The 12,515-nt window shown below is 39.2% G+C and overlaps 1 protein-coding gene across 1 annotated transcript in view; it reads right to left on the bottom strand.

Moving 5' to 3' along the window:
• The window catches only part of LOC121949536 (copine-9-like), a 246,154-nt gene that overhangs the window by 7,113 nt on the left and 226,526 nt on the right, over positions 1-12,515 (bottom strand). The window lies entirely within an intron of this gene.

The following is a 12,515-nucleotide window of genomic DNA, read 5'->3' as shown; positions in this document are numbered from 1 at the left end:
GACATTCTTAACATATCACATTCATGAGGATGTGACATATGTACAGGTGGACAGACAACCTGAAAATATAATGCCTTCAGCCTTGGCTGCTGCCAGTACGGAGGCATGAAAGCTGAGTCGAGTTTAGTCAAACAGAGTCATACCATGCAGTGGAAACTTTACCATATGAAAAGTCCACTCCATAGTGTAGTTTGGTAAAAGCCCATTGTCATTTCAAAGTCAGAAAATAGTGATGTTTTTTAAGTCCTTTCAGCTTGAGACCATGACACCAAAAGCCACCACCTTTTGTGGCTGCATGATATGCCACTGGACGACGTCAGATGAGAATGTGGCCGGACAGAACTGTTTGTGGTGTCATTATACGCCACAGGGCAGCCAGAACATACCTGCCGCAGCAGCATGATACACGGACAGTACAAATGTGACTGGACAGAACTGGTCACATCTGCATGATACACCACTAGACATGAAATGCTGACCATCTGTGCCAGCATGTGCGTGTGTAGAGGTCCCGGTGTTGGTTGCCATGTGCTTGTGTTGCCTAAACATAACCACATGATGCAGAGTGATACATGGAGCATAATATGTAGATGCGGAGGTCCACTGCAAAGCGGTAACATTGATGACTTGAGATGAGAATCTGTTGTTTATTATTCTATCTTTTTTTCACAAGTGTTGCAAACAAAATCTCAGTCATTAGTGGAATTTATTATAAATTAACAGCACAAAACTTAAGCTGTCTGGCTAACTTGACTCCCTTCCAGTGTAAACAAAGTTAATTGCATCTCAAAGGGAAAACGTCGGCCTCGACAAGTGCATTATGTATTGTTTGTTTCTGTTTTACCAATTCTCTGAACAATAACTGAAATAACTCTCCACTACTTTTAGACAACACTGATAACAAACATTTTCAGATAATAATGTGCTGGCATGTACACAGCTGATTTCTGTGCCAAGACTTTTGTCTTATCATGTGGCTAATGTGACCAAAGCAGCAAACTTCCTACAATTCCAAACAACTCTGTTACTGAAGAGACTAATAAAGAGCTCAGACCAAAGAAAGGTTGTAGGTCCTTCTGTACCACATCTGTTCCCAGCTGCTCTCTAAGTGAAGGAGGAAACAACAAGTTATTCTGTAAATCAACCTCATTAGTGCTTATATAGGCCACAGGAAGGAAGGTAAAGTTCCTAACAGGAAAAACATCGGAGTTCTGCATCAGTCTATTTATAATTTCTATCAACAAAGCAAATCAGATGAGCAAGTGACAAACAATCTGTGACATTCCCAAGAGAGGGACCCTTTCCGTATTTGAATTTAAAGGGGAAAGGAAAAGATGCTGAGGGAGGGATTCTGATGGAGACTGGTGAGGCTCCACATGGCACACAGACATGGCAGATGGTGATCAGGAGCAGCAGGGGAAAAGAAGAGGAGAAGGGGGGAAGGAATAATTTGACATGCTTGTATAACAGAGGAAAGGGTAAAGCAGTCGCCAGAGAGACCAGGCAACCCAGCATCCTGAAAAAAATGTTGGCATTGTACACTTTTGCAAACGATGGATACATTGAGCCAACACTCTGGTTAACATGTGGTTAGGTTTAGGCACAAAAACCACATGGGTATGGTTGGGTAAAGATCATGTTTTGATTTAAACTATCTGGTTTTGGGGGCACAATCTCCCTTGGAAAAGCAACTATGTCTGTGTAAAAAAAACTGTGATGGGATGCTAAAAAAACACTAAATAGCTGCTGGAGAAACAGTGATGGAATAGTACAAAATATGGTTGGTGCCAAAATAAAAAAACACTGAAAAAATTGTGATGGGATGCTAAAAACATTTATGTTCAGTGCATAAAACACCATTAGAAACAGAGACATGTTGCTAAAAAAATATCCACATTTGGTTCCAAAATAGTTGATAGAGAAGCAGTGATGGAATAATACAAAATACCATTTGGTGCCTAAAATCCTCTGGAAACACAGTAACAAGTCGCTACACCCACGTTTAGTCCCTAAAAAGCCACTGGAAAAACTGCAATGGGACACCACAAAACACCAACATTATGTGCCTAAAAAGCCACTAGAAATACAGTCACTTGTCATTACAAAACATGTTGCCCAAAAAGCTGCTGGAAAAACAGCAGTGAGATGAAAAAATAAAATCTGCTGCTTAAAAAAGCTGCTGGAAACACAGTGACAGGTCATTACAAAACATACATGTTTGGTACAACAACAAAAAAAAAAGCCACGGGAAAAACAGCGACGGGATGATAAAAAATATTGTTTGGTGCTTAAAAGCCACTGGAAACACAGGGATAGGTCACTACAAACATTCATGCTTGGCACAAAAAAAGTCACTAGATAACATAACAGCAACATAACAGCAATGGGATGATAGAAAATACATTTTGGTGCCTAAAAAGCCGCAGGAAAAACAGTGATGTTGTTGCTACAGAACACTCATGTTTGGTGCCAAAAAAGCCTTAAAAAACCAAGCTGGAAACATAGCAATGACTTGCTTTTTTTTTTTGTTGGTTTGGAATATTTGTCTGCATTCTGTCCTGCCCCTCCACCTCCTCATGACAAAGTCATTTATGAAACATAAATGTAATGTATTCATGGTTTGCAGAAATGTACAGTGTCAACATTTTTTTGAGGCGAATGCTGGACCAGGTGAGGATGCACAGAGACAGGAGAGATAAGAAGAGATGGACTAGAAATAAGTTCAGGTAGAAGGTGTTGGGACAGTGGTAGTGAAGGAGGGCAAACCTTTGCATGTTGTTGGGGGGAGATCCACAGAGACACTGAACCTCATAGAAAACCTCCCGCCACCCTGAATAACACGACAGCCGTGTGTCTGCGTGTAGATCTCCATTGTGCCAACACTCTCAGAGGCATAAAGATGTTTGAAGATAAAACTCAGCGCCCGAGCTCTCAGGCCTGACACACATTTACACACACGCACGCACGCACACACAAACACACACACACACACACACACACACACACACACACTACACTTATGGGAACATGTGTTTCAATACATGGTTTATAGGGATTTGGAGTGACATGAAAATTCTTAATGATGCTGAGAGTGGGGAAAAAGATGGGAGAGCAGATTGTTTCATCATTTTTAAACATCAGCATGCAATCGTCCGAATAATAGTGATAGTCTGGTTTCATCAGCACTCATTGTCTAATAGTAAAGGTCTAAAAATGTCTTTGTATTAAAACCACATTTCCCATAAATCTTGTTGTTTTTTCCTCTTGTAGAGGATGCACATATCAAAGGTTAGAGGGATCTTTCACAATCGTTACTTTAAATTGTTAATTAACAGTGTTGACAATTAAATTGTCGACAAAACAATCTCATCCCAATGTCCATTTAGTCGATTAGTTTGCCAGATACTGTTTTGATAATCAACAATGGACTTTGTATCTCAGGTTAATTAAAATGCAGTCGCCTCTCAACTCAGAACTGGAAAAGTGAAAAAAATAAAATGAATATAAAGACCATGACATTCATTTTTGAGAGAACATTAATCAGGCTTTGGATACACACACAGTAGCCTGCTCGCTGGTAGATACATTCAGTGTTGGTTTTGGTCTTTTCATAATGACAATTATAGAATATCATCAGCCTTATTTATTAAAGGAGGACATTCAAAACATTCATCCTCAAACAGCTGTAAGCTGTGTAAAGATATGGAAGCGTAAGAGCGTCCTGAGCAGTGTGTGTGTGTTGCAGTCTCAGCTTCTGTGTTCATTGTTGTGGAAGGTGGTCCAGCTGCATGTGAGTGCCTGTATGTTTATCCCACTGGCCAGAAAATCGCCATCCCTCTGCACTTCACAAAGGTGGTAACCGCTGACAACACTGTCCTGTTTCATGGTGTTTGTCAGAGAGGGGTAGCACCAACCCGTTCTCATTCCGAATTCATCAAATAGCACCGCTCTGTTAGTGCTTTCAGCATACAAGCATGATGCCAAAAACCACCTTCTGCATCCAACCTGAATGCGGCAAGACAGCATCAGATTAGAACACGGTCGGGTAGATTCATTGGTGTTGTTATTGTATGCTGGCAGATGGCCAGAAGGTCTACATGCAAAGCACACAGGCAGCGTTACGTGAGAATGCGACCAGACAGAACCAGCCATGTGCGCATGAAACGCTTAAACAGCATCAGGTGATAATGCTGCGGGTAACCATGTAATATAAGGACTGCGAGTGCACTAATAGACTATGCTACTATGCTACTTTCTGTATGCTGTGGCATCAGGGTAATACGCTGCGTCATCCCACCACGTGCATTTGTTGACATCACTGTAACAAAATCCATGAATGTGAACAGCTAATGCAGAATGGTACCGAAAATGTCATAGGTAGATACAGAAGGTCACTGAGACAGAGCGGCACCATGTGATGAGTTTGGAGTGAGCCTGTCCTTCAGTTCTTCCCCTATGCTAACAATAACCAATTTTTTCACAGAGATAGAACTATTGAGCCACCATGAAGTCCCTTTTATATGCCTCCTTTGCATTTTTAAGCATCAAACAAATGATCCGCACACTGCACTTAAAACTCCTAATTTTATTCTTCAACGCTTCGATCAGAGATCTTATTCCTTATATGCAGGAAACAGCGAAGGGGTGTAAAATAAGATTGCTGCCTTGAACAGGCAGTGAGTTGTATGTTATCTAATAACTCTTTGCATCTGTACCATGTGGCCGAGGGGGCGTCTACACCAAGAAGAAGGGCAATCCAACCTAATGAGTGGAAGTGGTGGTAGTGTGAGCAGCTGAGGCTTTGTGTTTTTCTATCTGCAGAGCTCTGATTGCAACTATCTAGTCACATTTTGTGACCACGGAGCAGCAGTGAAACTTGGAAATCTTTGCAATCTCTGAACTGGATCACTTTTAATTTTTAGTTTCCAGCTCGCAGTGGATGAATCCTCTTATCACATGTACACTTTATCTTTCTACTAATATGGTCATCCCGACTCTTGACCGGAAGCTTCATGACCACAGCAAAAACATCGACACTTCCTACCCGACATGAGCCGGGTCCTTCCAAATAAAAGCACCATGGGCGCCACTTTGATATATTCATTTATAACAATACTTTATTTAACTCTTCTATAACAGTAATTTAATTTACTAATTATTTTCTTATTTAACATAACATCAGTGTTAAACAATAGTTTTATGTAACTTTATTCTATGGCAGTAGCTGCTTAATTTGTAACTGTAGTTCATTTAATAATTTTGTATTTTTGTAGTTTACAGTAGTTTAGAGGAGATTTCAAAATATCCAGATATATATTGTGTATCGCGATGTAGCCTAAAAATATTGTGATATCATTTTAAAGCAATATCGGCCAGCCATAAGTGCTGTCATTCAAAATATGAAGAAATTACATAAAAATGAAATTGTAAGTGATATTCAAAAGATGTCTGTCTGACTTGCATGCTATCAAAAGATGTGCTTCATGCTGTGTTCTTGATGTTCACATATTTCGTACTTTTCATTTTTACAGTTTAAAGCCATACGTCCATGTGTTGTAATTTCATGTTTAATATTTCTCAACCGATTGCTTTAACTTCCCCACAGGAATGAACAAAAGTGATTCTGATCTTCTGTTATCTTCATCTTTATCTTTAACATTATGTGAATGAAAGCTACACATATATAAACATGTTTATGGCCCACTTTTATTTCAAACAAATCTTTCAAACATATTCTAAAATATGCATAAAATGTATTTTTAACGGTGCGGGAAGAAAAGAGGCAAGAGGGGAAACCAGCAAGAACAGAGTGAGTTCTACATAAATTTGGCTCGGTGAGAGGCTGGGCTCCGGCTGGGGGTGAGTGATGTGTGGAGTTCTACTCAACCAGGGAGCAGACCTGGGCAGAACTGTAACTGAATACATTTCCAGCACCAAAATCACAAGCGACGCGTCTGCTTTTGAAGCTTTTCAAGCATCACAGACGGTAAATCAGGCACACATCAAGAAGTTCTCGGTGAAGAGTGACAGAGTGTGCAAAATGTTTTGTGTGGCTCTGACTGCCATTGATAGACAGTGAGCAAAAAGGAGAATCAAAGATGGTTCACCAAACACAGCAGTGAAGCTCTGCTCGTGTCACATTAATTTCCCCAGGTCTTTCTCTTTCCTCACAGAGCTCCGTGATTAAAATGAAGACTGTGGAAGATAAATCTATAAATAAGTTGAGCACACGTGTACCATCTTGTCCTCTAACTTTCAACGCTCCGTTCTGTGCTTCTCCTCCTGCCATGCTCCTTCACTTCCATTCTCTGTACTGTAATTTATCTCTCTCTGTCACACACATGCGCTGACCTCTAACCCGAGTCTTACATCAGTGCGCTGAATAATAGGTCCCAACGAGGGTTGTCTACTCCTTCAGGTAGAATCATTTCTTGCATTACCTTTCTTCATGGGGATTTAATTCAAATCATTTTGGCAATGAACTTTTACATAGACAGCTTTGCATTTGGACAGTGCTTGCATGATGAGCATGAGATGAGTCTCTTGTTTTGTACTGAGCTGTTCTGTAAAGCAGACTGAACTTCAGTGCTAAAATCATATATCTGCTGCTGACATAAAATCCTGCAGTTGGTTCGTTTTCTTTCACACCACAAACAAACTGCACCTTTCCTTCAACGCTGACGTGAAAGAAAGAAATAACTAATATTGAATTAACCCTTTGGAACCTGGATCGACATCAGTCTTCTAGAGCTGCATTCAGACGGCTTTCACAAGCTGTTTGAGCCATTTAAACCTGAGAAAATTGGCTTTAAAGCATCGGTTAAAGAGGAAATGACCAACTTGGCAAGCAATGTTCCACAAGTTACTAGAAATTAGTAAAAGATGACAATATTATTACCAAAAAATGAACTTTAAAAAAGTCGTGAGGATATAAAAAAAAAATTAAATGTATAATAATAATAATTTTATATTAAAAATTAAGTTACAGAAAAATATATAAAATAAATACTTTTTTTTTCTTTTTCAGCAGTTTTTAAGTTTTTTCTTGTTTGTTTTTGAGCTTTCCCCCCACATTTTTCATTTTTTGTTTTTTTTGACTAATTCGTTTTTGCTTGTTGCCTTCTCCACATGTTTTTGAAAGAAATCAAACCAATTTGCTCAGGTTTAAAAGGGTTAAAGATGTGCTGATATTAGATGGTGATTACAAATCAAGCTTGCGGAATTGTTCGGCGTTTGAAAAAAGGATTTTCTCAGTCGGATGGAGGGGTCTGAAAAGATGACAGATTCTTCCTCTGGCTTTGAGGAAATAAAAAGAAAATCCATAAAGTGTTAGTGTGTCTCTGCCAGGACTCATTTTGACAAATATCTAATCATCATCTCACTCATCACAGACTGAGGAAGCTGCAGCCTGGTGTCTGTCAGCGTGGCTCGGAGCTCAAAGTGTTTTATAAGAGTCAGAGCTGTTCACTCTGAACTGCAGCCCATCATGACCCTGCAAATGTCCTGTGTGAGATAAATCTGTTTCATAGCCTGTTCAAATGTCATGGCAACCATTAAACATCGTCGTCTGCCAATCTATATTCTTTTCACATCAACTTTTTTTTCTCTCCCACAGACAGCGTCTCTGTTTGCGCAGCGTGTCCTCTTCAAATGGAACGAGTTCAGCCTCCAACGAGTAATCCTTCATCAGAGTACACCAGGTGCTTTTTCAGTTGAAATAACAGCCAGTGCTTGTGATCAGAGTCAAAGGGAGTGTGTTGAACTATATGTTCTCTAAGATGCAGCCAGACTCTCTCTCCGAAAGGAAAAGACTTTCACATCTCCATGGCAACTGATTTGGTAAACAGGTATGTGATAGACCCAGTGTGCATAAGCCAAGTCTTTATAATACTTGTTCATATGAGATGTTGTCAGTCAGTCAAATGCAGTGGTGATTTAATACTTTAAAACAACTTAGGCAGGCAGCACGGTGGCGTCGTGGTTAGCACTGTTGCCTCACAGCAAGAGGGTCCCTGGTTCAAACCCAGGTTGGAACGGGGTTCAGTCTGTGGGCAGGGGCCCATCTAAGCGGAGTTTGCATGTTCTCCCCGTGTCTGCGTGGGTTCTCTCCGGGGTCTCTGGCTTCCTCCCACAGTCCAAAGACATGCAGCTCAGGTTGATTGGTGGCTCTAAATTGCCCTTAGGTGTGATTGTGACTGTGCGTGTATGTGTCGGTCCTGTGATAGTCTGGCGACCTGTCCAGGGTGTACCCCCACAACCCTTGCTAGGACAAAGCGGTTATAGAAAATGAATGAATGAATGAACAACTTTCCTGTTGATGAACGCTGTAGCCACTGGCGCCGAATTGGGTTCAACATGCTATTAGTACATTAGTTTCAGTCTAATGGTGTGTTATACCTTAAAAATATACATATATTAAGTTACTTATATCAAGCGTCACCTTATTTAATGAATTTGTGCAAAAATGTTGTGGAAGCAGCAGCGGGTGTGCCCCATTGTGTCTGTCTATCTAAAGCTGCCACACCCAGCCAAAGCCTAAGAAATATGAATTAACAGCAAATTAAAAGATAATTAAAAAGTTAATTTAATTAATAATTTCTCCTTAGACATTATTATTCCATTCTGCACAGTAGAGCACTTGTTTTTTTCACTGCTAACCAGATCAATACCAGCAACATGGTGACTCTGCTCACTGACCGATTGAACAGTTTCTCTATTCTTTCATTTGGAAAGGAGCTTGCGGAGACTTTGGATTAGAATATAATCATTTCATTCTTTAAGACTGAGCCCTGTCGCCTTACACTGTGCTGTGTCAGTATGTAGTCTGTGTGACGCCCATAAAATATGTGGTCACAATTTTTGGTGAATAAATAATTTTGTTAATATGTTCAAGTTATGATGTAAGTGCACAAGGTACAGATAGTTGACTAGTTTTCAAGTCAAAAATATATGTGCATCCCTGCAGACACTAGATGGCAGCAGAGTGCTTGGAGCCACAGGACTGTCTTTATGATGTAGGTCCTCTCCTTGCCATTCTGTCTAGACCGACCAGACGAACGGCATCAAGTTTCCTCTGCATCATTATTTTTCCTTTTTTTACAGGTCAGTATCGTGTTTAAACACTAAAGATGCATATTTGAGCTTAGCTAGACAGTGTGGGTCAATACTAAAGAGTGCGTCACTATTTTCTGTGGAGTTTACTGTGTGGTGAAAGTGCTAATGAAGCTCCGCCATATTGGAAAATGATAATACCTGTGTGAGTAATGTAGTACAAAGAGACTCCCGCTTCATTATAAATGCCGAGCTTTATGTTAATAACTCCTGTGCACTTTGTTAAATGTTTTGATGTATATTAATTGTATATTGTTTGTAAGTATGAAATGTAGATACATAGTTTGATTGATATGCCATTATCTAACTGTAAACACAAAGCATTAAAGTTAAAATAAGCACAGTAAACTGTAACTTTAGTAGCTACAGAGCTAATTAAGGGTGTGAATCTTTCAGTATCTCACGATTCGTTTCGATTTCGATTTCGATTCTTGGGGTCACGATTCGATTCAGAATCGATTCTCGATTCAAAATTGATTCCCGATTCAAAATATAGGAGGTGCAATTTCAGGATCTACTCCAGTCTGTTTTGCCAGTGGCATATTATGTTATGAAAGCAAACTGTGTATGAAATTATGGAGGTTTTATTATATACAAGCTTTTTTGTTGTAGAAAGCATTTCTCCCAAGTGTTGGGAATCAGAAAGTGAAAAAATAAACATTGTAATTATTATAGTTTATAAAATGGACACACTTTTCCAAAAAAGTCCCATCGTTTTTTGTTTTGCAGTTGTTTGTGTATCCCATTATCTGTGCCATTCTGCAAAGCAGCTCCTATCTGCGCTGCTGCAGAGGGCCACATCACAGTCCTGACACTTCAGAGAGGGGCCTGATTCTCCTGCCTGCTCTGCCTGCAGCAATATGAGGCCCTGCTGCTTGTTAGACTGTCTCCTGATTTATCCTTGTCTCGTTATTATTATTATAGGGGCTACCAGAGTTTATTCTAATACACGAGGCGCTACCGATGACAAAGAGCTATAGATACAGTAGGATTAGGCCAATCACTGTGCAGTTTTCTCCAGATTATGTGTGGCATACGTAAGCGGATACAAAGTGTCGGATCGTTTTCTGATTGCTGGACAAGATCGAAACAAACCTCTGACCTCTCCATAGAACCTTGGGAGACCAATATGGCGTTTAGCATTGATAATATGCTTTTATTATCAAAAATATGGATAAGATATGGACGGAAGACACCCAATATCAGATCTATCATGATGCATTTATTGAACAAGGTCCCGTAAAAACACTTTAATACCCAGGCTGGATACTGAGGCTTCTAAAAGAGCTACGATGCATCAGAGACATCCATCTGAACGGCACAGCCAGCAGCCTTCACTGCTTCACTGGTGAAAAAAGTAAGGTGATCTGACAAATGGTCTCAAAATTATTAAAAACTAAGACACCGCAGTGAAAATGTCTTTTTTTTTTTTGTTTTTACGGAAACCGCCAAATATATGGGTTGAAGCAGGAATTTCTGTCAGATAAATTCCATATCTTTTCAATAAATGTTGACTTTTTGACTTCTTAACACTGAAGTTATAGGACATGTTGGGATCACAGCGAAAACTGTTCAGCTTTGATGATAGATGCCTTTGCATTCTTCATCAGCAGGGCACACGGACACTCATTAATTTTAAGTCATTTTAAATTACTTAATAGGCCAATGTTCATAGCTGAGATGCGGGAACACGGCAGCACAGTTCAACAGAACAATGGGCTTTTAGATGAGGCAACAGTTTATCGAGATTGTCATTAAAAAATGAACCACACCTGTAATATAACAGTAATGTATAACTGTGATAATAGTTGCTCATCGAATTGAAGGCATACTTCACCTATAAACATTTAAAGGATACATTTGTATCCTTTAAATGAGTCACGTTGTATTACATTGAAATTACGAAGTTAAGGTTTTCTCACAAGCCTCTATGGAAAACAGCGGACGTATTGATTCATTGATTAATTGGTCACCACGTTTAACAAGAGCATACTCGATCAAAAGATTTGTTAACAAACTCTCAGACACTCGTTCAGTAATATATTTCAAGAGTTATTTATCAGATGCTCAGTACTTCCCAAACACATGTGTTTTACCTAAAACCTTATGACTGAAAAATGAACTGAAAATGATACTTATGTGTGCTGTCTTTAAAGTCACAATCCAATACTGCAATTTGATGTAAAATGATAACATGTGTGACTCAGGTCACACATGTTATCTAAACTATGTCATACATATGAAACAGACAATAATAAATGCATCATGATAGATCTGCTTTGTTATTTAGCTTTGTTAGCTGATGCTATGCTAGCTTGAAACATGATGTTAAAATGGGCCTCAGACATTAATGAAAAGCAAAGATTTGTTTTGACCAAATTCAGATGAAGTTCAGTCAAGTTGCTTTGTAGCAGGCAGCAGACACACAAACCCATGACAACATAACATTAATGAGCACTTGTGTTGTCAATCAGTGTGAACACAGCATCACAGTTAACCCTGTCAGTGTGTGTGCGTGTGTGTGAGACACTTCTTTCATGTGATGTTGGAAGCTCGAAGTTGGAAAGTCGTTCTTCCAACTTAATTGTGTTCATTAGCTTTGAGGTCGCAAAGTGGGAACAACATGGAAGCTACAAAGAAGATGGGCTTTATTTTAATGCTCAGAATGTTTAATCAAGAGGTTGATAGCTGTTTCCATGACAATGACACTTTACCACATGATCCAAAATTTATATTTAATATTTAATATTTAATATTTAATATTTAATATTTAATATTTAATATTTAATATTTAATATTTATTTAATTATAATTTACCATTGACCAAACACTGACTTTTGCTGCCATGTTTATGCATTTATGACGTCAATTCAGCAACTTGTGTTACAAATTAACATTATCAGTGTTAGTGTACTTGCCTCGCATGCTTCAGAGTTCAAAGTTTGTTTGCTTGTTACAGCTAATAGATGCAGATACTAAAATGTGCAGCTACTAAAACGCAAACGTCACAGCTAGACAACCTGGTTATCATCAAAATTTCCCAATATCCCACTCATAATTACAACTTCGGAGGGCTGTTCATGTGCTTGTAAGTCGTAAATACAGTAACTACAATATTTGTGAGGAGCAGGTGAAGGCAGCATCTGGTCCCAGGCACAGAGCTGTGAACACCAGTCTCATGATAAACAGAGAGAGGGGCTGAGCAAATCAAAACACTGCATGCAGCTCCACAATGAAATGAGATTTTAACAGTTTTAAATGTAAAAAAATTGTTTGCTCACAGGGACAGGCTGAATTTGCATTAACTTAGCAGTCACCACTTTTTGAAATCCTGGATGGACTGTTCTCTTTTCATGCAGATATCAATTTGCTCTTCAGCATAAACAGGTTGGCTTTACCACTGA

Source organism: Plectropomus leopardus, chromosome 2 (assembly GCF_026936395.1).
Source record: "Plectropomus leopardus strain MGB_pleo_1.0 chromosome 2, ASM2693639v1, whole genome shotgun sequence".
Classification (NCBI taxonomy): domain Eukaryota; kingdom Metazoa; phylum Chordata; class Actinopteri; order Perciformes; family Serranidae; genus Plectropomus; species Plectropomus leopardus.
Note: the sequence above shows the minus strand (reverse complement) of the source record. Positions and strands in the feature narration are given on the sequence as shown.